The sequence below is a fragment of the Anabrus simplex genome, chromosome 2 (assembly GCF_040414725.1).
Source record: "Anabrus simplex isolate iqAnaSimp1 chromosome 2, ASM4041472v1, whole genome shotgun sequence".
Classification (NCBI taxonomy): domain Eukaryota; kingdom Metazoa; phylum Arthropoda; class Insecta; order Orthoptera; family Tettigoniidae; genus Anabrus; species Anabrus simplex.
In genome coordinates, this window is record NC_090266.1 from 908,016,458 (window position 1) to 908,040,815 (window position 24,358).

Here is a 24,358-nt window from a genome sequence, read left to right on the forward strand (position 1 = left end):
GAAGCAATCCTAGCGAAACTGTTAGGCCCTCTTAAATGTTGGACAGCGGTGGGTCTGTATGGTTTGGCTTTTAATAACAGTTGTATTGATTTGTACGGCAAGATGCAACAGGGATTTTGTTGGAGTTTTTTTCTTTTCCGGTTTTTTAATACATCACAATGACACAGATAGGTTGCATGGCGACGATGAGATAGGGAAGTGCTAGTAGTGGGAAGGGAACGACCGCGGCATTAAGGTACAGTCCCAACATTTGCCTGTTGTGAAAAGGGGAAAACACGGAAAACTATCTTCAGGGCTGCTAACAGTGGGCTTCGAACCCACTATCTCCCGAATACAAGTTGATAGCTTTGTAACCTATACCCGTAATACTGAAAGCAGCATTCTGACATATAGGGCTGAAGGGAGGAGCATTGTACGTGCCACTGCATGGTGTTGCCACATTACTGCATACCTTTCTCCTTCCCCTCGCTTCCGGTTCACTTGTTCGTTCATTCAGACCACTCACTCTGTTCTGTTGTACACAACTCAGAAGTAGGAGGTTTGGCAACTCCAAGCATCACGAGCTGGTCAGCAGGCTTACCTCCATGACAACCACTGTGGACCCGCCCCCCTTTCCATGACAACCATACCTCCTACCCCCTTATTCCCACCCAGGCAGGTAGTAAACGAACCTCCCCCTAAAAAACATCAGAATGCTTCTGTAAGTATTATGATCATAGTTCTTTGTAAGAGAGCTCCTATTTCATCAAGCCTGCTCCCTGTCAAAACAGTTCGCTTCCTGCGCATTTTCTCGTTAAGAATGGACCTGGTGGTGCAGAACTTCACTGAATTATGAACCGTATCAGATCAAAAATTGGATGTATGGCTTTTCAGGCGTTTGCTCTATTAACCAGCATTTCGTCTTAGGCCTGACACTAGACTTGTCAGAGTGGGATGTGTCAGACCCTACCCACTGATGCTGGGGTGTATGCAGGTGAACTTATCAGAAGCCTCTTATGTGGCACAGTCTGATAATTGCATACGGGAGATAAAACTCCACAATGGAATTAATGCCCGCCTAGCAATTCCAAATGGTAATTATCAGACTGTGCCACATAAGAGGCTTCTGATAAGTTCACCTGCATACACCCCAGCATCAGTGGGTAGGGTCTGACACATCCCACTCTGACGAGTCTAGCGTCAGACCTAAGATAAAATGCTGGTTAATAGAGCAAACGCCTGAAAAGCCATACATCCAATTTTTGATCTGATTTTTGATATGCTCTATTGGTGGAAGAATATCTAACTCCCTTCATGGGAATTTAGTATTACCATTATGAACCGTATTCCTATGGGGAGGGAGGATGCCAGGAAATTTGCAAATGAATCGAAAGCAGGGCTCTCTAAAAGAAGAATGCTTTGCATAGCATAACAAATAAAATACATGCTGTTTTACTGTATATATCCCTCAAATACAAGATAACTTTTGCATTCATAGACATAACCTTTGCTATTTCAAAGCTAACACAGTAAACACACTATCAATACAACAGAAGTAAAACTAAACGACATGGGACTTCTTGCTTAATTGCTACTGCATTAGATCACATCAGCCAGACATGAAGCAATATATATCTCGGCAAATGAGTCGCCCAGCCGTGCTATCACCTTTCCGTGCAGCTCCCCGGACACTCACCCAGAGCTAAAAGACTCTGTATTAGATTCAGGTTAAATGGACATTGCTATTTACCTATCCAAGGATTTTGATAGGGTAGATCATGAGATACTAATGACAGGAATGAGGAGTATCTGACTAGATAAAAGTGCGACTGAATGGGTGATTACATTTCTGGAAAATAGAACTCCGAGAATTACAGTAGGTGAAGCGTTTGTCCAATTCCTGCTGTGATGGGGAGGGGTTCTGCAAGGCAGTATTACTGGACCTAGAATCCTCTATCGGCATGTAAGAAGAGCATAAAATTCCCTGAAGGGTGCTTGGTCGATGTCTATAAAATCCAGACAAAGCAGCAAAGAAGAAAGGATATTATCTAAAACATTAGCAGCTTCATTGCCATTTCCTAAATGTTTCTCATTTTGCTTCTTTTTTCTTGGAAGACTTGACTTCACTAGTGTTGTCCAATAATACACTACCTTCAGTAGAATGTTCTAATGTAGTGTCCATGTGGCATTCATCATTTGTTCGCCCACTATCTCCAACTTCTTGCTTGTATTTCTTCCTCTTCTTCTCCTGTTCTTTCAGTGTTAGATCAACACCCTCTCTTGACTGAGGTAACTTTTCAGAAGGAAATTTCTTGCATTTATAATGTTTTTTCTTTTGTGAATTATGCTCCATCAAATGTACATGAACCATCAAAAATAGAACCTGATTGGTCAAGGGTTCCTTTCCACACTAGGACTTACAACATTATTCTTATTATCCTTTTTTTCCTTCTTCTGAGTGGCATGATCATCACCATTGCTCAAACTATTATTAAGATTAGTATCTTCAAATTCAGCAGAGTAGCAACATATTCAACTTCCTGGCAATTCCCTCCATGTTAATGGAGACCTTTTCTTTGTAGCATGAAGAGGGTAATAAATATTATTTGATACATCATCAGATGCTCTGCTTTCATTCGCCATTTTAGTATACTGCTCTTCATTCTTCCTAAACTTTGTGTTTGTATCACGTGATTCTTCAGGAATATAGTCACTTGCATTGCTGGTGCCCATACCATTTTGTTCCAACTTGCCATTTGGCACAAAGGAATATGCATCTTTCTTTTTCTTACAAAATTTAACTGTCATTTCATCTACATCCACTGATAAGAGCTCTGATCTGCAGATTCATTAGGCTCTTCATACATTTTCCTTCTGAGCTCTTCAACATTTGATGCTTCCATATTCTTGTTCTCATCACTAAAACTGGCTTCCTTGCTCTTGTTTCTCTTTTTCTTAAGTTCAGTACTTTCAACAGTAGCTAAATCTTTAAACCCTGCACTCTCATCAACATCTGAAACATCCTTGTTGTTCTCACGACTAGCAATGTTAGATTCTGAAAGCTCAATGATTTCTTCTTCCCCTGAGGTTCAACACTTCCAACAATAACTAATCATCAATTCCTGTACTCTCTTCTTCTTCTTTTTTATCCTTTTCATTACTACGACAATTTCAACAGCATTCTTTTTTGTCCTTCATCAAGCCAAGTAATTTTTGCTCCTGCTCTTGGATTCTGGACAACATTCCGCTCAACGTCAGACCGTGTCGTACCCCTTTGTGTGCAGTGAGACCTCCACACGCTTTAAGGAGTTTAACCCGATGAGTGCTACGCCCACCTCTGGACGGGCTGACGTGGCCGGTCCACCAGTGCTACGCCCGTCTAAAGACGGTGCACGAGAATTTTATTTTTTTTAGTTTCCCGGTTCATTTACAAGTACGAATTTGAACTCTGACATGTTCTGACACCTGTTGGGTCTTACGTAGAACTAACTGATCAGAGATTATTGCTTCGGGAAGTAACTTACAGAGCTTTTTGTAGACATATGTGGAGTTCATCTGTGATGTAAACAAACATGGCAGAACAACAATTTATTTGCTTTTGCAGCGATGTTATTTCGGATCACAGAATCTTTCAGTTATTAACCACAGCGGAAAGTGATTATGGAGATAATCCTTTTAAGGAATTGTTAAGCGATTTTGAAAGTGAGTGTGATAGAGAGAGTGCCAAAAATATCGTATGTGAAAAAGAAACAGAGCCTCCTTCTAAACAAAAGAAGAAAAACACATTGAGTACAAAAGCTATTTTATTGCTAATTTCGTGGCAGATGGATTACTTTTCTTCACCAGAGTTTCAGGTAACTGTGAGGGCCAAGTAGCGTTTGATGACAACCTGAAAATCATTGATTATTTTAGAAACTTTTATGCCAGTGGAGTTGGTGCAGATAGTTGTACAAATCGGAATCACAAACAACCAGCAGAAAACATTTAACTATCACCACATTCCAAGTTTGGAAAGTATTTTAAATATCAACTTATATACTTCTAAGGAGTTACATGTATTAGTTGCCTACACATTTTAGGAAATAATATTTTGGGTTCTTTACTTTGTATAAAGATAATGTATGCATGTGCACATAAGTGTAATTTTGTTTTCTCCCAAAATAATATTGAACATAGGTGTAGGATTTTCCATTTGTATTTAGATTGATAAACAACCAACATTCATAAACATTTTAAGCTAATCCTCCCACTGATAAGTTAAAAATTGAGGCTTCTACAAAACATTTTACATGCGAATGTAGAAACTCAGCACTGAGGTACCAAACAAGTCATGTGATAACTCAGCACTTAAAAGGTTAAGGAGATTAAGGGTTCTTTGTCGGTGAGAGTGATAACAGAAATTGACTTAATAGGCTGACTTACTTCTTCTTCACCATTATCAGTTAAAGTTTATGTCTTCAGAAAATTCCCATATAACAATGTACTGAAAGTCCTAGAAGACTTTGCTAAGCATTTCCATTTTGAGGTATCCAAGGAGTTGTCATGAACTTTCACTGCAACTCCATCCTCATTTCTGCAAACTTGAAGGTTTTCAGCTGCTTGGTTGTAGGCGGCTTCTCACCAATGATAAGTAAACTGTTCTGCAGTGTCATGGCCAATTCCAGAGGAGTTAGACTTGAGCTTGAGCTTCAATGTTTCTGTAATACCACTTTCATTTACTCCCAAACCTTTACCTTCATTCCAGCCATACTTTTCTAGTAGAGTACGTGCAAAATTCATGCCCCTATGCGAAGGGGAAAGGATCCTCCCCAGTTGTATGTCTTGGTTTGGACATTGACTAGTCACCTAGTGTAAAATTCACTTCTGCAATGGAAGAAAAGTGATAAAAAGTAAGACAGCCTTGCAAAAATTCTAAATGACATAAAACTCCATGCAGACAGAGGAAAATCTTGCAACGAGAAAACAAACTGCAATTAACCATGACTGAATGATAAGAATCAGGGGGAATGAATGTTATAACTAATTAATCCAAACACTTTACTGTTTAAAGCTTGGGTGTCAAAACTTGCCTGCCGAAAGTGCAGTGCCCACGCTAGAAATACCTGTGCATGACAGCACAAATCTCTTCCCTTCAGTCAGCACATACATCTCCACATTACTGACTTGGGGCTGTGCACACCTAACGATGACAGGCTCCACTTACCTGTTTTTGTCTAGAAGTATTTTGAAATATACAGCTACAAAGGTTGTGGCATAAGGATTGACAAAGTAATTTGTTAATGCATGTTTGTATTCGAATACTATTGTATTAACACAGTTGCTTGAAGAGATGCTACTTATACCACAGCCTATTTTCCTTTCTTTAAGATAACAAAAACACTATGTTTTGGTACAGAAACAATAAAGTAGTGGCAAAGTATTCAGAACTTTTCTGCCTCATAACTGTTCATAGAAGAGTTGGGCATGTTAATCCACTAAAAAATATATGCCTTTTAATTTGCACTTCATTGCTAATTGCAAACTTTTAAAGTAATTATTAATTTCACGGTACACAGTGATTATAAAATGCACCCTTTTGCAAATTTTATGCAAACACCACTTTGAACACTTTTAATTATGAATATCTTTATATGAAAGAATGTATACATGTATTGTTTGGAGTACACCTCCATGCCTGCACTATATGGTAATGTCTCGGGCTATCTCTCATAACAGCTGCTTCTCGTGCATGCAGAACTGTCAAGTCAGCTGGCAATCTTAACATGCCTGGTTTAAAGCACCATAACCATGCATCCAAATATTCAAGAAGAAAATAAGTTTCACTTAAGAATACACACAAAGTCGAGGCTGCTGATGTACAAGTTGAAGATTATGTTAATGATATACTGCATTTCACTGATAAACACAATTTTACCCCAGAGCAAATACTATGTATGGATCAATCCAGATTCAATGATGAATTACATTCTGGAAGAACTCTTGCCACTATATGAAGCAAGACTGGTGCCACTGGGTCAGTACAGTGATGGTGCATTCATAGATGACAGTGCTAATTTAATTATTTATCCATTTAATTATTTATTCATAAATGTATTCATTCAATCATTAATTAATTAATCCATTCATTCATTGAAAAAAGCAATGGGAAACTACCTCATGCCTAATTTCCCTAATATGCCCTTCCAGTAATGCTAGGCCCTTTATCTCAGTTAATGGTGAAGCTGTTGAGGATCCAACAAGCATCCATGCTGAGGACTCAAGAAATGCAATGTGAATGCATATGAAAAGAAATAAGGAAATATGACCAAACATGATTTGAAAGTGTTCTTTGAGGAGGTATTATGTTCAAATTTGGTTCATGGTGTGGGTTGCTGTAGTCACGTCCTAGTTTGTGAACCATGGGCAACGGCTGAGTGGCCTAGTAAGTGGCCCTGAGAGTCGGGATACCAGTTGCTATGGAATGGGAGTGGACATCTTGGACATATTCTGAGTCATGGTCCTCCTTGTGCTCAGGCGGCTTGGACTATACAATTCACCGGTGGTCCATAACCCATTAGAGGAGAGATGCTCACTTACTAAGTGCAAGTAGGGTAGCATCCTGCTTCATATATTTACCGAGCTCAGAACATTTTAAGCAAGCCTCAGACCTATGGGAGTAACGGAGTCCCACTCCCATTTGACAGGCGAGGGACTCCTTGGAAACAACTTGGTGAATCAAATGGAATTCGATGGGGAGCTATCAATATTAATGAGGCTTATGGAAGAAAGAAAGTAGAACTGGCTGAGTCAGCAAACAGGATGCATCTGGATGTACTAGGAGTAAGTGATATTCGGGTAAGGGGAGATAACGAGGAAGAGATAGGAGATTATAAAATGTACTTCACGGGTGTTAGAAAGGGAAGGGCAGAGTCTGCGGTAGGGCTCTTTATCATGAATACCATTGCACGCAACATAGTTTCTGTTAGGCACGTAAATGAGCGAATGATGTGGGTAGATTTGTAAGTTGGAGGAATTAGGACAAGAATTGTCTCCGTGTATTCACCATGTGAGGGTGCAAATGAGGATGAAGTTGACAAGTTTTATGAAGCATATCGTGGTCAGGGTCAACAGCAAGGATAGAATAGTGCTAATGGGCGATTTCAATGCGAGAGTTGGGAATAGAAGTGAAGGATACAAAAGGGTGGTTGGTAAATGTGGGGAAGATATGGAAGCTAATGGGAATGGGAATGGGAAGCATTTGCTGGACTTCTGTGCTAGTTTGCGTTTAGCAGTTACGAATACATTCTTCAAGCATAAGGCTATTCACCACTACACATGGGAGGCTAGGGGTACCAGATCCATAATAGACTATATCTTTACTGACTTTTAATTCAGGAAATCTGTTAGGAATGTACGAGTTTTCTGGGGATTTTTCGATGATACAGACCACTATCTGATCTGCAGTGAACTAAGTATCTCTTGGCCTAGGGTAGAGAAAGTGAAATCTGTCTGCAAACGAATAAGGGTAGAAAATCTCCAGGACAAGGAAACTGGACAGAAGTACATGGATATGATTAGTGAGACGTTCCGAACAGTGGATAGTAAGCAGGCTCAGGATATAGAAAGAGAATGGGTGGCATACAGGGATGCTGTAGTAGACACAGCAAGGGAATGCCTAGGCACGACTGTGTGCAAAGATGGGAAAAGGTGAACATCTTGGTGGAATGATGAAGTGAGAGCAGCTTGTAAACATAAAAAGAAGGCTTATCAGAAATGGCTCCAAACAAGGACCAAGGCAGACAGGGATTTGTACATAGATGAAAGAAACAGAGCGAAACAAATAGTTGTTGAATCCAAAACGAAGTCATGGGAAAATTTTGGTAATAACCTAGAAGGGCTAGGTCAAGCAGCAGGGAAACCTTTCTGGACAGTAATAAAGAATCTTAGGAAGGGAGGGAAAAAGGAAATGAACAGTGTTTTGAGTAATTCAGGAGAACTCATAATAGATCCCAGGTAATCACTGGAGAGGTGGAGGGAACATTTTGAACATCATCTCAATGTAAAAGGAAATCATCCTGGTGGTGTTGAGAACAGCCAAGCTCATGGGGAGGAGGAAAACAATGTTGGTGAAAAATTACGCTTGAGGAAGTGGAAAGGATGGTAAATAGACTCCATTGTCATAAAGCAGCAAGAATAGAAGAAATAAGACCTGAAATGGTGAAGTATAGTGGGAAGGCAGGGATGAAATAGCATGGATTAGCATGGAGTGTTGGTAAGGTACCTTCAGATTGGAGAAAAGCAGTTATTGCACCTATCTATAAGCAAGGGAACAGGAAGGATTGCAACAACTATCGAGGTATCTCATTGATTAGTATACCAGGCAAAGTATTCACTGGCATCTTGGAAGGGAGGGTGCAATCAGTTGTTGAGAGGAAGTTTGATGAAAACCAGTGTGGTTTCAGACCACAGAGAGGCTGTCAGGATCAGATTTTCAGTATGCGCCAGGTAACTGAAAAATGCTACGAAAGGAATAGGCAGTTGTGTTTATGTTTCATGGATCTAGAGAAAGCATATGACAGGGTACCGAGGAAAAAGATGTTCACTATCCTCGGGGACTACGGAATTAAAGGTAGATTATTAAAATCAATCAAAGGCATTTATGTTGACAATAGGGCTTCAGTGAGAATTGATGGTAGAATGAGTTCTTGGTTCAGGATACTTACAGGGGGTAGACAAGGCTGTAATATTTCACCTTTGTTGTTCGTAGTTTACATGGATCATCTGCTAGAAGGTATAAAATGGCAGGGAGGGATTCAGTTAGGTGGAAATGTAGTAAGCAGTCTGGCCTATGCTGACGACTTGGTCTTAATGGCAGATTGTGCCGAAAGCCTGCAGTCTAATATCTTGGAACTTGAAAATAGGTGCAATGAGTATGGTATGAAAATTAGCCTCTCGAAGACTAAATTGATGTCAGTAGGTAAGAAATTCAACAGAATTGAATGTCAGATTGGTGATACAACGCTAGAACAGGTCGATAATTTCAAGTATTTATGTTGTGTGTTCTCCCAGGATGGTAATATAGTGAGATTGAATCAAGGTGTCGTAAAGCTAATGCAGTGAGCTCGCAGTTGCGATCAACAGTATTCTGTAAGAAGGAAGTCAGCTCCCAGACGAAACTATCTTTACATCGGTCTGTTTTCAGACCAACATTGCTTTACGGGAGCGAAAGCTGGGTGGACTCAGGATATCTTATTCATAAGTTAGAAGTAACAGACATGAACGTAGCAAGAATGATTGCTGATACAAACAGGTGGGAACAATGGCAGGAGGGTACTCGGAATGAGGAGATAAAGGCTAATTTAGGAATGAACTCGATGGATAAAGCTGTATGCATAAGCCGGCTTTGGTGGTGGGGTCATGTGAGACGAATGGAGGAGGATAGGTTACCTAGGAGAATAATGGACTCTGTTATGGAGGGTAAGAGAAGTAGAGACAGACCAAGACAACGATGGTTAGACTCAGTTTCTAACAATTTAAAGAAGAGGTATTAAACTAAATGAGGCCAGAACACTAGTTGCAAATCGAGGATTGTGGTGACATTTAGTAAATTCACAGAGGCTTGCAGACTGAACGTCTATAATGATAATGTATGTATGTATGTTGCAGGGTAGGGATTGAATTCTTCCTTTTGTTGACTCCTGGGCATCTAACAAGGATGATGATCTTTAATAGACAACTTCAGAAGGGGTAGAGTTCCATAAGAAGATTATTTCTGCAAAATATACAGGACTGGTGCAACCTGCTGAAGATTTTTCTTAATTCCATTCAAAAACACGGCAATGTACTTAACTGATGCCATCATAAAACCTGCATGTGTGGCATAAATAACTTTCTTGGACTGAATTCAGTCATTAGTACAATGCCAGTTTTCAGCCAGTAGATTAAAAAATGATCCAATTTTTTTGTTTTCAAATGTGGATATTCCAATGAACATCCAAGGACTTTTTTTATCTTCTTCACATTCCACAGACACAGAAAGGTGTAATGGTGATGCAAGCTGTTAGCCACGTGTCCCAAGCTGCGTAGCCACTTGCTCATTCAGGGCCATTTCAAACACCTTCAGATTACTGCTATGGAAGTGGGTTCACAGAAGTGTGTTCCAGAGAACAACGTGGCCAGGTTGCCTTCATCGAAAGTGCTCATTGAAAAAAATATTTGCATGCTGATATCAACCTTCATGTCTTCTGCTCTTAAACCTACAATGGGTAAGTGCTTTATCTTCTTTCCATAAATATTACTGTAGTCATTTCTGAGTTTTTATAAACCATTAAATCAATGGCCTCACCAAAATGTAGACAGATTCCTTTCTTGTCGCAATAAAATAATCCTAAATTTTGAGGCCCGCAGCTCCACTGTTTATTGTCCTCAGCAGCTATAAATCTTGTGGTACGCATGTTTTGATACAGTCTCTCCAATACCCTACACAGAAATCAGAGTCATATGACAGCACTTGGAACCCCTTCCTAAGATGTATTTCACCTTAATATACATGGTAACAGGTTAGAAAATCTAAGGATTCATGATAGCTCAATATCAATGCAGAGAGAGCCTCCTGAGTACAAAAGTATGCATTAATACTGCCAACAAAGATCGTGTGTACAAAAAAAAAAATGTATATCCATCATGAATACTAAATGTATATTTCTTTTACAAACTACGCCAGCTGAATGTCCTGAAGCACTATCAAATGTGTGCATACCTTGGACATGGGAGACCCGCTGGTTGAGTTCTCACCAATGGCCATACTTGATGCACCATTTGAGCCGTGGCTACTTCCATTGTAATCCTAAACCCGATTAATTAATAAAACCACACTTCATAACACACAATGCAGTACAACAAGCTAATAAAATTGAAACACTGCAAGTACACGGTTTTCTTGAACTTATAGGTTTCCTATCTGTCTAATTCCAAGTTACCATACTGAAAAAAATGAACTTACATCCAATTACATCTACTACAAATTAATCTATAATAATGATGAACCTGTAAACACCATGAAATTCTAAGTTGTTACTGAACCCACAATTGTACCCTAACTCATAGGCCTACAAATTTTTAAAGGAAAAAAAAAAAAATAGCCCACCACCGAAGTTTTTTCCATGAAAAGTTCAAGTAATACCAATATTACAACGTGGCATGTCTACCTCAGTAGCATAATGGTTAGTGCCATTAGCTGCAGTCTTCGGAGGCCCAGGTTCGATTCCTGGTAGTCAGAAATTTAAAAATGGCAGAAGGGCTGCTATGGGGTTAAAATGGTACATGCAGCTCACCTCCATTGGGGGTGTACCTGAAAAGAACTGCACCACCTCTGAATGATGACACGAGTTTACTTTATAATGTGGCATGCTTAATATAGTAGGCAATTTGTTGCAATTACTTTAAAATTCAACAATTACAGAGAAAAAGTTGTCACTCTGAATCTCATTAAATACACCAAGTTTGTTCAGTTTCACATCTGGAATACCAAAACATGCAAGCCCCGTGGTGTAGGGGTAGCATGCCTGCCTCTTACCCAGAAGCCTCGGGTTCGATTCCCGGCCAGGTCAGGGATTTTTACCTGGACCTGAGGGCTTGTTTGAGGTTCACTCAGCCTACGTGATATGCATCTGGCAGTGAGATAGCAACCCCGGTCTAGGAAGCCAAAGAATAACGGCCGAGAGGATTCGTTGTGCTGAACACACGACACCTTGTAATCTGCAGGCCTTCAGGCTGAGCAGCGGTCGCTTGGTAGGCCATGGCCCTTCAGGGCTGTTGCACTATGGGTTTTTTTTATCAAAACATCTCGTTAATTTAAATAACCCTTGCCTACAAATGAAATGTTCTGGACCACACTGGTCACACTCGTTTATTCCCATGCATCGTTATACGCAAGTATATCGACAACATGCAGCTTCTGTTCCAATTGTGGCATCATCTTCACTAACACTGCTTCTACTATCAATATATGTAAACATACATTCCGATAAATAGTCTGTAGTCTCACTACAACTATCCAACAGGTAGTCTTTGATTTTGTTTAAATCCTTCAAGAAATAAGCACAATACCCACTATGATAATGTGAAGGCTTTGTCACACATCAATGTGCAGACTAGTGAATGCATACAATAATATGCAGACTAATGGGCATGAATGGAAGTAGTATGAAAGTATACAATTATTTATGAAAGAGGATGTGCCTGTATTTGTACAGATCCTACTACTGACCATTTCCGTGAACTACTCTGGTGGTAGTCTGTACCATTTGAAGGACAAACATTAACAACATTAGTCTTCAAGAGTTCCACTTGTACTGAATTGCAAAAATCAGCATATCTGGTGTCACCATAATACGTACCTTAGTGAACTTGTCAAACAAAGTTGTGCAATCAAAGGTTGACATATTAACCTATTGGTTTACTTTCACGAGTGTCATTTGCATATAATTAATTGGGCCCTAACATACTTTGTAATTAATGTTTATGAACCAATCAATCGCTACTGACCTTCATTTAGGGAATCAGCCCAATTAATTATGTCCAAGTGACACTCGTCAAAGTAAACCAGTAGGTTAATATACTAAACTCCGACCGCACAAATTCGTCTAACAAGTTCCCTAAGGTACATATTAGGGTGACACCAGATATGCTGATTTTTGCAATTCAATACATCCCATTTATCAATTGTCCTGCAGAGTACAAAGAGATATTAAAATAATGTTCTTTTTCTTTTTGAACACCCAAGGAAATGCTCTAATTTCAACTTCAGATTTGCATAATTAGGAGTAAGTTTATTTCTATATTAATGTTACAATGATATGGTTCATGGTATGGTTTACTGTGGACACGTCCTAGTTTGTTTTTTTTTTTGCTAGGGGCTTTACGTCGCTCCGACACAGATAGGTCTTATGGCGACGATGGGATAGAAAAGGCCTAGGAGTTGGAAGGAAGCGGCCGTGGCCTTAATTAAGGTACAGCCCCAGCATTTGCCTGGTGTGAAAATGGGAAACCACGGAAAACCATCTTCAGCGCTGCCGATAGTGGGATTCGAACCTACTATCTCCCGGATGCAAGCTCACAGCCGCGCGCCTCAACGCGCACGGCACGGCCAACTCGCCCAGTACGTCCTAGTTCATGAATCATCGGCAACAGCTAAGTGGCCTAGTAAGTGGCCCTGAGATTCGGGATACCAGTTGCTACAGAATGGGAGTGGCCATCTCAGACATATTCCGAGTCATGGCCCTTCTTGTGCTCAGGTGGCTAGGACTCTACAATCCACCGGTGAACCCGTTAGAGCAGAGATCCTCACTTGGACTACGTGTAAGTAGGGTAGCATCCTGCTTCATGAATTTACCGAGCTCAGAACATTTTAAACAAGCCTCGGACCTATGGGAATAACGGAGTCCCACTCCCATTTGACAGACGAGGGACTCCTTGGAAACAACTTGGCAAACAAAATGAAATTCGATGGGAAGCTATCAATATTAATGGGGCTCATGGAAGAAAGAAAGTAGAACTGGCTGAGTCAGCAAAGAGGATGCATCTGGATATGCTAGGAGTAAGTGATATTCAGGTAAGGGGAGATAACAATAATAATAATAATAATAATAATAATAATAATAATAATAATGTTATTTGTTTTACGTCCCACTAACTACTATTTTACGGTTTTCGGAGACGCCGAGGTGCCGGAATTTAGTCCCGCAGGAGTTCTTTTACGTGCCAGTAAATCTACCGACACGAGGCTGACGTATTTGAGCACCTTCAAATACCACCAGACTGAGCCAGGATCGATCCTGCCAAGTTGGGGTCAGAAGGCCAGCGCCTTAACCGTCTGAGCCACTCAGCCCGGCAAGGGGAGATAACAAGGAAGAGATAGGAGATTATAAAGAGTACTTGATGGGTGTTAAAAAGGGAAAGGAAGAGAGTGGGGTAAGGCTTTTCATAAGGAATACTATTGCACACAACATAGTTTCTGTTAAGGCTGGTCTCCACTGATTAATTTTTAACAACATGTTAAATATTGTTTCATTTAACATTGTGTCCACGCTTAATAAACATGTTAAACTTTACTTCCTTTGTTTATATATAGGTTGTTCATCATATCAATTTGTGGCAATACATTTAGGTGGTGTCTAGGATTTTCAAACACGCACAATGGACTCGGATGAAGAGGATTTGGCCTTTGTTACTGCCTCTGTTGCTTCTTGTTATGATTTAGAAATGCAGTTTTATTAAGCACATTTCTTCCCCTCATCCTCCTCATTGCTTCAAAAGCAAACCACTTTGAAGTATAAAGTTTGTCCTCTCCCGCCCCCGACTTCCGACTTTTCCGAACTTTTTGCAATTCTCGACTATACTGGGAGTGGAGGGACGCTAGTTATTTTTCGATGCACCCGCAGGAACAATTATAGATAATTTTGAGTTCCTGGAAACTGTCATCTTTCTTTACTTTATCTCTGTATTCCTTTGATGAGACATCACACAAACAAGGCCTTTCTATTATATCATTAATTAAGTCCAGAGTAATCTGCCCTGCTCCACTCCATTTCTGACTATAAACTTTAATATAGTGCAGAGAGAACAACACACGTGTGCGTACTGTGTTTGTAGCTTATAACAAAGAGAATGACTGTTGCAGAGTGTTGTAACTATAATCCTACTTTGCGAGAAGTACATTGTTTGCGTCGTTTAGGCTATCTGTTGCCAAAGCTGTGCCGACATCTCATGAACAACGAATTGACTTGGAGTGGAAAATACGTCAACATTCTGAGTTAACATGCAAAGTCAATTGGAAGACACAATCACAATATACATGTCAATTGTAACATGTTAAATTTAACAAGGTGTTAAATGTTAATCAGTGGAGACCGGCCTTCAGGCACGTAAATGAGCGAATGATGTGGGTAGATTTGGCAGTTGGAGGAATTAGGACGAGAATTGTCTCAGTGTATTCACCATGTGAGGGTGCAGATGAGGATGAAGTTGACAAGTTTTATGAAGCATTGAGTGACACTGTAGTCAGGGTCAACAGCAAGGATACGAAAGGGTGAATGGTAAATGTGGGGAAGATATGGAAGCTAATGGGAATGGGAATTGTTTGCTGGACTTCTGTTGTGCTAGTATGGGATCAACAGTTACGAACACGTTCTTCAAGCATAAAGGCATTCACCACTACACATGGGATCCATAATAGACTATATCTTAACCAACTTCGAATTCAGGAAATCTGTCAGAAATGCACGAATTTTCAGGGGATTTTTCGATGATACAGACCACTATCTGATCTGTAGTGAACTAAGTATCTCTGGGCTTGGATAGAGAAAGTGAAATCTGTCTGCAAATGAATAAGGGTAGAAAATCTCCAGGACAAAGAACTTAAACAGAAGTACATGGATACGATTAGTGAGAAGTTCTGAACAGTGGACAGTAAGTTAGTCCAGGATATAGAATGAGAATGGGTGACATGCAGGGATGCTGTAGTAGAAACAGCAAGGGAATGCCTAGGAACAACTGTGTGTAAAGATGAGAAAAAGCAAACATCTTGGTGGAATGATGAAGTGAGAGCAGCTTGTAAATGTGAAATGAAGGCCTATCAGAAATGGCTCCATACAAGGGATGATGCAGACAGGTAATTGTACACAGATGAAAGAAACAGAGGGAAACAAATAGTTGTTGAATCTAAATAGAAGTTGTGGGAAGATTTCGGTAATATCCTGAAAAGGTTAGGTCTAGCAGCAGGGAAACCTTTCTGGACAGTAACAAAGAATCTTAGGAAGGGAGGGAAAAGGGAAATGAACAGTGTTATGGGTAATTCAGGTGAACTCATAATAGATCCCAGGCAATCACTGGACAGGTGGAGGGAATATTTTGAAAATCTTCTCAACACAAAAGGAAATCTTCCTGGTAGTGTTGCGAACAACCGAGCTCATGGGAAGGAGGAAAATGATGTTTGTGAAATTATGCTTAAAGAAGTGGAAAAAGGTGCAAAATAACTCCATTGTCATAAAGCAGCAGGAACAGACTAAATACGACCTGAAATGATGAGGTATAACAGGAAGGCAGGGATGAAATGGCTTCATAGAGTAGTAAGATTAGCACAGAGTGTTAGTAAGGTACCTTCAGATTGGACAGAAGCAGTAACTGCATCATCTATAAGCAAGGGAACAGAAAGGATTGCAACAACTATCAAGGTATCTCATTGATTAGTATATCAGGCAAAGTATTCACTGGAATCTTGAAAGGGAAGGTGTGATCAGTGGTTGAGATGAAGTTGGATGAAAACCGGTGTGGTTTCAGACCGCAGAGAGGTTGTCAAAATCAGATTTTCAGTATGCGCCAGGTAATTGAAAAATGCTACAAGATGAATAGACAGTTGTTTTGTAGATTATGAGAAAGCATATGACAAGGTACCGAGTCATTTGCATTGGCTATTATCATGTCGACATGTTAATTCAATTTATTCCAAACAAAGTTCTAGTCTTATTGTATTACTGTAGTCTTGCCACTTCACTTCGTATGAGTTAAATAGTACCATGTGTGTACGAGAGATGGCGGACATCTCGGTGTTGGTCACCGAAGGTCAAACTTCCTGCCACCTGGGGATCTTTTATCTCCGTGACTGTGTTGGTTTTGTTATTTTTGGGGACAGTAAAAAAAAATGGCTTCCTTGCATACTGTAGTAGCGTTTCAGATTTATCAGAATGTTTTTAAACGCTTTAAGTGTATCTGCTACAAACTTCGCTTTTTCTGTTTGAGTCCTTGATAGCTCCAAGTATTAGTTGACTCCTTGTAAGCTCCTGTATTTGTAAGTTATCCTATATTTAAATTTGGCTTCTTCTTATTTTCGATATGCAATGTTTACTCCATTGTATGAACGAACTGTGTGCATGTGAACTTGGTACTTAATTGATATGCCTTTTGATTATGAGATGGTCCAGCATATACAGTGTAACTGTGTCAGCTTTGTCGCTTCCCATAAACCATCAGATTGTGATTGCCTTTCGTGTCATTGCGAGAACACTCTTCCCTTGTATGAATCGCGGATGCGATGGGAATACTTTGGTGCGTTGGATTACACGGTCTTGCTGCCGTATTCCTCGTGCATGCTCCTTATGCACATTCCTGTGCCCGTGTGAGTGACCCTTGGATGATCTTGCGGTCACGATATTTGTGATGTTATATTACTGTTGGAACAGTGTGCCCTGTCTTATTTTTGCATATTGGTGCCGAAATGAATGGCGGTGTGGGTGAGTGCTTGGGTGTGTTGGAGTACATGTGTCATCATATCGATAACCCATTTCGTTTATTCTTTTCCATTTTATCATTTTATGCCGATTCTGGGCTTGTAGTTTTGTACCCGTGTTGGCTTCTCACTATATTATTTCTTTTATTGCCAACTCGTTTTATTTATTTGTTCCCATCGTTTTTTGCACTGTTTTGGCCAAGGTCATTTATTTTGTTTGGTTTTTTATTAACGAGCTTGTTTACCCCTTTTTTTTAACTTCCTGGAGCTCTTGGAACATACATTACCTTTGCTTATTCCTTGATGCGGGAGCGGATAATGAAGGTGATAGATTGTTAAAAAAAAAAAAAAAGAGATGAAATGTATGCGGGTGGATGGAGTTACATGTTTTCGAGGAATAACATATCCCCAGGAAAGTGTGACCTTCGTGGCTCTGTTTTGCAATTACTAGAAATTGTCTTTGAATATTAAAAAAAAAAAAAAAAAAAAAAGACGGGATTTACCCCTCGGTGGGATTGCATTGAGTAATTTTGAATTACAATGTGGAAACATGTTGGAATGTTAGTTTGTGAATGGCCAGGATACTATTCAAACGCCGGCGATTGTGATACGTATGTATTTGCTTCAATCACTATTCTTATTTTAATTTAATTCACCTTCTTTAAATTGTATAACTTTGATTGAATAAACCTCGTTGTTTTGCTCATTTAGCATTTCACTCAAGTAGTTTTTGGACTCTTAATAGCACTAAGATAAGAGCCTGATCTCCAGCTCGGGGCCTTAGTTTGTCGGCCTTTCTCAGTCATGGTCCAGGGTTTGTACCTGCATATTATATTCCGCCGCTGTTTTTGTTTTTATTGTTTATCGCGGAGTTTTGTGCGGGTGGGGAGCAGTTCAGTACCGAGGGAAAAGATGTTCGCCATACTTGGGTACTATGGGATTAAGGGCAGATTATCAGGCAAATGCTGGGGGCTGTACCTTAATTAAGGCCATGGTCGCTTCCTTCCCACTGCTAGCATTTTCTTTCCCGTCATCGCCATAGACCTATGTGTCGGTGCAACATAAAAGAAACTGCAAAACAAAAAGTTCGTAAAATATCATTTGTCATCACAATCAAAGAGATCTACAAAAATCACTTCACACATAATTAACAGGTAATACAAATCCTAAAAGTAAATGGTTAAAAGTAGATAAAATAGTAACCAGCTGCCATGTCAGATCAAAAAATTTTCATGTATATACTATAGACGATAAAAATCTCATAGTACTAATGTTAACAAGTGTAAACCTCATTTTATGCACAATAAAATAGATGCATGAGGTAACACATATCATATAACAAGCACTTTTTAGCCAAAAAAAGTTCAATAAGCATTTCATGTTTGTTCCAATTGGACTAGTTATACAAAAGTGAAATATCCTAAATATCAATGCAAAAAGTGTAAATAATCCTATTGACATTTCATAGATCAGATACAATGAAGTGATAAGCCTCAAATAACAAATATTTTCAAGACATTACAACAAATTTACAATTACTAGTGTGTATAAGTGCAAACTTCATTCCATGTTCAATAATATAGGCACAGTGTGACGATATGCCTTAACAACAATGTTCTTTTTAAGCCAAAGATAGACATATTTATCATTTTAATAAGCAATTTTGAATGTTTGAATCAAATGGATCAATTATATTAAGTGTAATATCCTAAACACTAATGTAAACAAATGTAAAATCCATTTAATGTATAATAGTCTAGACATAGTGGGGTCATATGCCTCACACAGCAGGTGCTTTTAACCGAAGATATACTCACTAATATTCAAACAACTTTTAACGTCTGATTTAATTGGACTAGTTTTACAAGGGGTAATCTTTCATATGTGATGTTTTTGTAACTATTTCTCTGTGTGTCAGCTGAGGATGATCCCATAGGGATCGAAACCGGTACTGACTGAATTTACTACTTTAAAGTAAATAAATTAATGTATTGATAAGGTGGAGACTTCTCAATTATCTTTATGTTGTAACTGCCTACCACGTCGTGTTTCATTTACCTTTCATATGAGATGAAAGTCACAGGGCAAAAGGTCAGGAGATATGGCGGGTGCTCCAATTCTTCCCATCGCCAGTGTCGCACCTGCCACCATATACACTCGGCTTGATGTGTTTTTGGGTTGTCGTGCAGTATAATTACACTGTCTAAAAAATCTGGTCATTTCTCCTAGATGCCATGTCATACCTGTCACACCAGGAAGTCCCTGTAGTAATCCGCCCTCACTGTTCTGCCATGTGAAACGAAGTAGCGCACAATGAAATTCATGAGTCATACGCAACGATCACCATCAATTTCTCGGGGAAGGATTCTGACAGAACTTCCGCCACCTTGGTGATCCAGCATGTCACTATTCCGCGGACTGATGTGCGAGTTCCGGTTTGTAAGCCCTGCCCCAAAATTCAATGATGGTTATTTGTGACAGGAAGTGGTCGCCGTACTGTTGCCAGCATGCCAGGTGGTCGGAGCACATTGCATATCGCATCCACCATTGAACTTCCGTCAGTGCATGTGGTACCCATTGTGATGTGAAATTGCATAGTCCAGTTGGGGAAAACTGAAGAAATGAGTTTTTGTTAAGTTCCGCCCCTTATCTTTATCTCAGGTACTTTTTCCTAGAGATCTTGATTACGTTTCGAGTTGAGACTTCCAGAAGGCAGAGAATATTATTACTTCATTGTACCAATTTTGAGTTGAAAATAATTTCTTGCTATTAAGAATAATAATATTTATATTTAACTATATAGTGCTGACGGTGGGTCAATAATTTAATGCTGAGTAAAACTAAAAATTGCAGTTGCAAATGCAAAGTTAGAAAATGAAAATAAATGACTTACGTACCAAGTTATGAAATATATTTTGAAAATAGATGTCCCATTTTGAACTTTTAGGAATATGGTCACCTTGACAATACCGGTACATCTCAGATTTTGGTACTAGGTGCGATACATTTTTAGAACTTCCGTCGTATGTTTGTCAAGTAACAATGTAATAGTTGTTTCACTGTGTGTGAAACAGTGGTAGCACAACCATGTAAATTCAAAGCATGCCCAGAGAAATGGGTTAACCCTCAAAAATGAAAAATTCAAGTGGTGCCATCTGTTGTCGTATACGAGATGTCTGTTGTGATGCTGGGTTATCCTTCAGCAATCGTAATAGGTTAAATGCAAAGGGCAGAAGTTCTTGATTTTCTGGATTAGTCCTACCTGTAACATGAACAGGCTAAGCCACTGTTGCAACATCTGCCTACAAGAGGTGAGCAGTGGAACTAGTGCATGAGCATGGTAACAAACACAGTAATGTTCTAAATGAGAAAGTATGTTTGTGAATGATTTTTATTATAGCCTAATATATAATAGCATTATATTTCAGTTTTACACAGCAGAATATTTAACAAAGATAATATGCTTATAATCTAGTAATAAAATAAGTAGTTAACCATATCAATATTGCAGTACTTCAGCAGCAGTTAAGTTGGCACTCGATACTACGAGCATAAACAACATCAACATGGGGGCGAAACGCTGGCAACCAGGAATGATTAGCTGGAAAATTCATAATGTCCAACAACGGACCATTTATATTGGCATTATATATGTACTCATTTGGGACAAATATTTCAGATTCCCTATGGGAATCAACATCTATATCATCTGATGGCCAAGCAGGCATCAATTTTTGGTAGTGAGACAAAGTCTCTCATAGTGCATTGGCACTGCCGATGGCTCAATCTACGCAGTGGCCTCCACGGTATGCACTAGCCATGCATCTTGGTAGGTGTGCTAGGTACCAACTGATGATCCCAACCGAGCACATGGGGGTGAAACGCTGGCAACCAGGAATGATTAGCTGGAAAATTCATAATGTCCAATAACGGACCATTTATATTGGCATTATATATGTACTCATTTGGGACAAATATTTCAGATTCTCTATGGGAATCAAACATCTATATCATGTGAAAAATACGTTCAAACGATTTCAAGAGCTTAAAACTCCATTTCTTGAACATTCATCTGGGCTGTTTGCCTGACAATTTGGGAGCTCCTAGTGATGAGCAGGGTGAAAGATTTCACCTAACAAATAAAGGAAATGGAAAGATACCAGGAATTGTGGAACGTAGCGATGTTGGCTGACTACTACTGGTATTTACAGAGGGAATCTGCGCAAGATGGCTATAAACGTTACTAACACAAACCACCTTCCAGGCAAAGAGAAGAAAGAAAAAAGAGTTTTTCTTCAAGTGGTGCTTTGTAAAGGTATGTAGGTAGTCTGTTTTATGTTGTAAAAGGTTCTCCTCCTGTTTTTAAGTGCACTTTATTAGATAAAAACTTTTATGACATTAGGTTCGTATGCTGTAAGAAAACGAGATTCTGGCACTATCAAAAGTCACACTGAGTGGTCAAAAGTCACGGGAAGGGGTGTCTCATTAGAAAATGTGCCGTGTATAACCCCTGAGCGTTACAGCTAGCTGCGGCACAGCTGAGCAGTTTGTCAGACACAAGTGTCGTGAAGATGGCAACATGTCGCAAGTTAACTGAATTGAATGCGAGATGATCATCGGTACACGGCAATATGGGCCATAGCATTGTGCAGATTACATGCGAATTCAGGTTTCTGAGGTCAACAGTGTCGAGGGTAGATCTTCAATATCACAGGGAGAATATTACCACCCGCGTAAACCGCTGCACAGGAAGACCACAGGTGTTTAACAAACGGACATCATGTCACCTCCGCAGAACAATACTGGGCGCTTGATGGGCTACTGTGAGTCAGATCACCGCCCAGTTGAATGCTGGGAGTCAGGTACCCATTTCTATCAGGATTGTAAGGAGGCAACTGCACCGCATTGGCTTCACCAGCCAACGACCAACTCGTGTCCCTTTGCTGACACCTCCACTCAGAGCTCAACAACGTGCATGGGCCCGCAAACATTGGCAATGGACTATGGAACAGAGGCGGCATGTGGTATGGTCCGATGAATCCCGGGTCCAATTGCATTGAGCTGATGGGTGCATGGGAGTGTGGCGTATGCCCCATGAAGCTATGGATCCTGTATGTCAGCAAGGTTGCGTCCAGGCGGGAGATGGCTCAGTTCTGGTTTGGGTGGCATTCTCATGGTCGTAATTAGGGCCCGCTGTCTGGCTGCAGGGAGTGCTGATACATGCACGTTATGTGGACATTCTTTCAAATGATCTGCATCCCTTTCTGGTTCTAGAGTACCCTGATGGAGATGCCATGTTTCAACAGGACAATGCCCCATGTCACCGCTCTGTGGTGGCACACAGGTCGTTGGAGGACCACTCGGGTGAAGTTACGATCATGGATTGGCCCTCCAGATCCTCCGACCTTAATCCAATCGAGCATTCAAAGGATGCTGTCGAAGCTCGTGTACGCTCCATGAACCTGGCATCAACTACACAAGATCAACTGTGGGTAGCAGTGCAAGATGTGTGGGTCCAGATCCCTCCAGAACGATTCCGACACCTTGTAGAGTTGATGCCTCGCCATATTGCTGCTTTTTTGAAGGCTCATGGAGGAGCAACTCAGTGCACATTGCAACAACAGATAACCAAGCCAACCTTAATGACCGCACACATTTCTGGACAACACTTCACAATTTTTGCATTAGTGCTTAATTAATCTCACTGGAGGTTACCCTGACAAAAATCTGGAATCTGGGTTAGGATACTTTTATCTATTGGTAACATTAACTTGGTTACATTACATTATTGGTTACAAGAAGAGAAATATGCTATGTCCCTGCTGGATTCAAAGATCAAGGGCTCTGTTTTTGAGTTTGAGATTTTGATGCACAGAAAATGCACCAGGAGTGTGGAAGGAACATTTGTAGAAACCACAGTAGCAACTGTTCCTTCCTCCTATTGTGCACTGTGCAGCATTGTTTGCATCATGAAATGATATTACACTCAACCCACAAAATAATGGTGCATTATGTAACTTCAAATCCTGGGCATCTCTCAAATTTCTAGGCCCAAGTCAATGTGAAATGATGTTCATAAAAACTTCCCACTAACATGTGTTCTCAATTTCAGGATATTTACAAGGATTCTTCTACTATCTGTCCCACACTGCCCCTCATGATGAGTAGTCTTTTACGACATTCCCTCTAACCTCTCATCGACTAGTGAACAAGTCATTCCAACTGTGGTAAACTGCTCCCTTTGTAATTTATCACACCACCACTAGTTATGATGACCATTAAAATATTACAGATCATCATACTGGTTATATACAAATGTACTTGGAATTGAAGATAAGGGAAGTTACAAAACCCCACGACAGCTATTTACCAGTATGACAATTATCACAAAAAGAGTTTCAGCTCACCCAGAGGTGCCAACATTTGAAGTGGATTATCAGTAATCGCCCTCCACCCCCGAAAAATATTTAGAGTCAAGTCCATGGCATGCTTCTTCCTTCTCGATAATGACACCCTTTTTGCCCTTCCCTCTAGCAATCTATTCAAAAGTATATCATATTACACAATAACATTTGCACACAACCCGTTAGTTCTGTGATAAAACATTCCTTGTAGCTTGTTTCTCACACAGCAGCTTCTTTTCAGTGTAGTTTTTCTTGAAGCATCCTTCCCACTGTGATGACATTTTCGTCTTCTGAACCATAAGCGATTCTAGTGCAGATGTGCTTAATGTAGGCCTCACTTTTTTCTCAATCTTACTGTCAACTGTCAGGTACACTTGACGCAGCAAATACAACATTACTGAAGGATTTATAGTGGAGAAGAGCAGTGCCTGAGTTCCCTCATTCACAATGAATTTTACAACGCTTATGGGTAGCAAAAGGAAGTCACGATCGAATAAGTATCGTTGCCAATTCACAAGCATTGAAACGGGGGAGATTTAGGAGAAAAGCCCAAAAGGATTGAACAATTTTCCTTCTTTCCTTTTCTCCATAGAAAATTATTTTTTCATGATAATGTCAGCTTTTCAGTTATAATTTTCCCTTTGACCGTAATCCCGTAATCGTGAAGTGAATTCCGTAATAATTACGGACAATCCGTAATAGTTGGCACCTC

The 24,358-nt window shown here is 40.0% G+C and overlaps 1 protein-coding gene and 1 pseudogene across 5 annotated transcripts in view; both read right to left on the reverse strand.

Moving 5' to 3' along the window:
- Positions 1-24,358, reverse strand: part of LOC136864547 (serine-rich adhesin for platelets) — a 709,539-nt gene that overhangs the window by 89,546 nt on the left and 595,635 nt on the right. The window contains exon 9 of one of the 5 annotated variants that reach the window (XR_010859329.2): positions 18,221-18,313. The exons of the other annotated variants lie outside the window; for them this stretch is intronic. The gene's annotated coding sequence lies outside the window, so the exon portion shown is untranslated. The remainder of the gene's footprint in view (positions 1-18,220; positions 18,314-24,358) is intronic. 5 annotated transcript variants of the gene reach the window in all.
- Positions 2,793-4,758, reverse strand: LOC136864894 (G patch domain-containing protein 4-like; annotated as a pseudogene).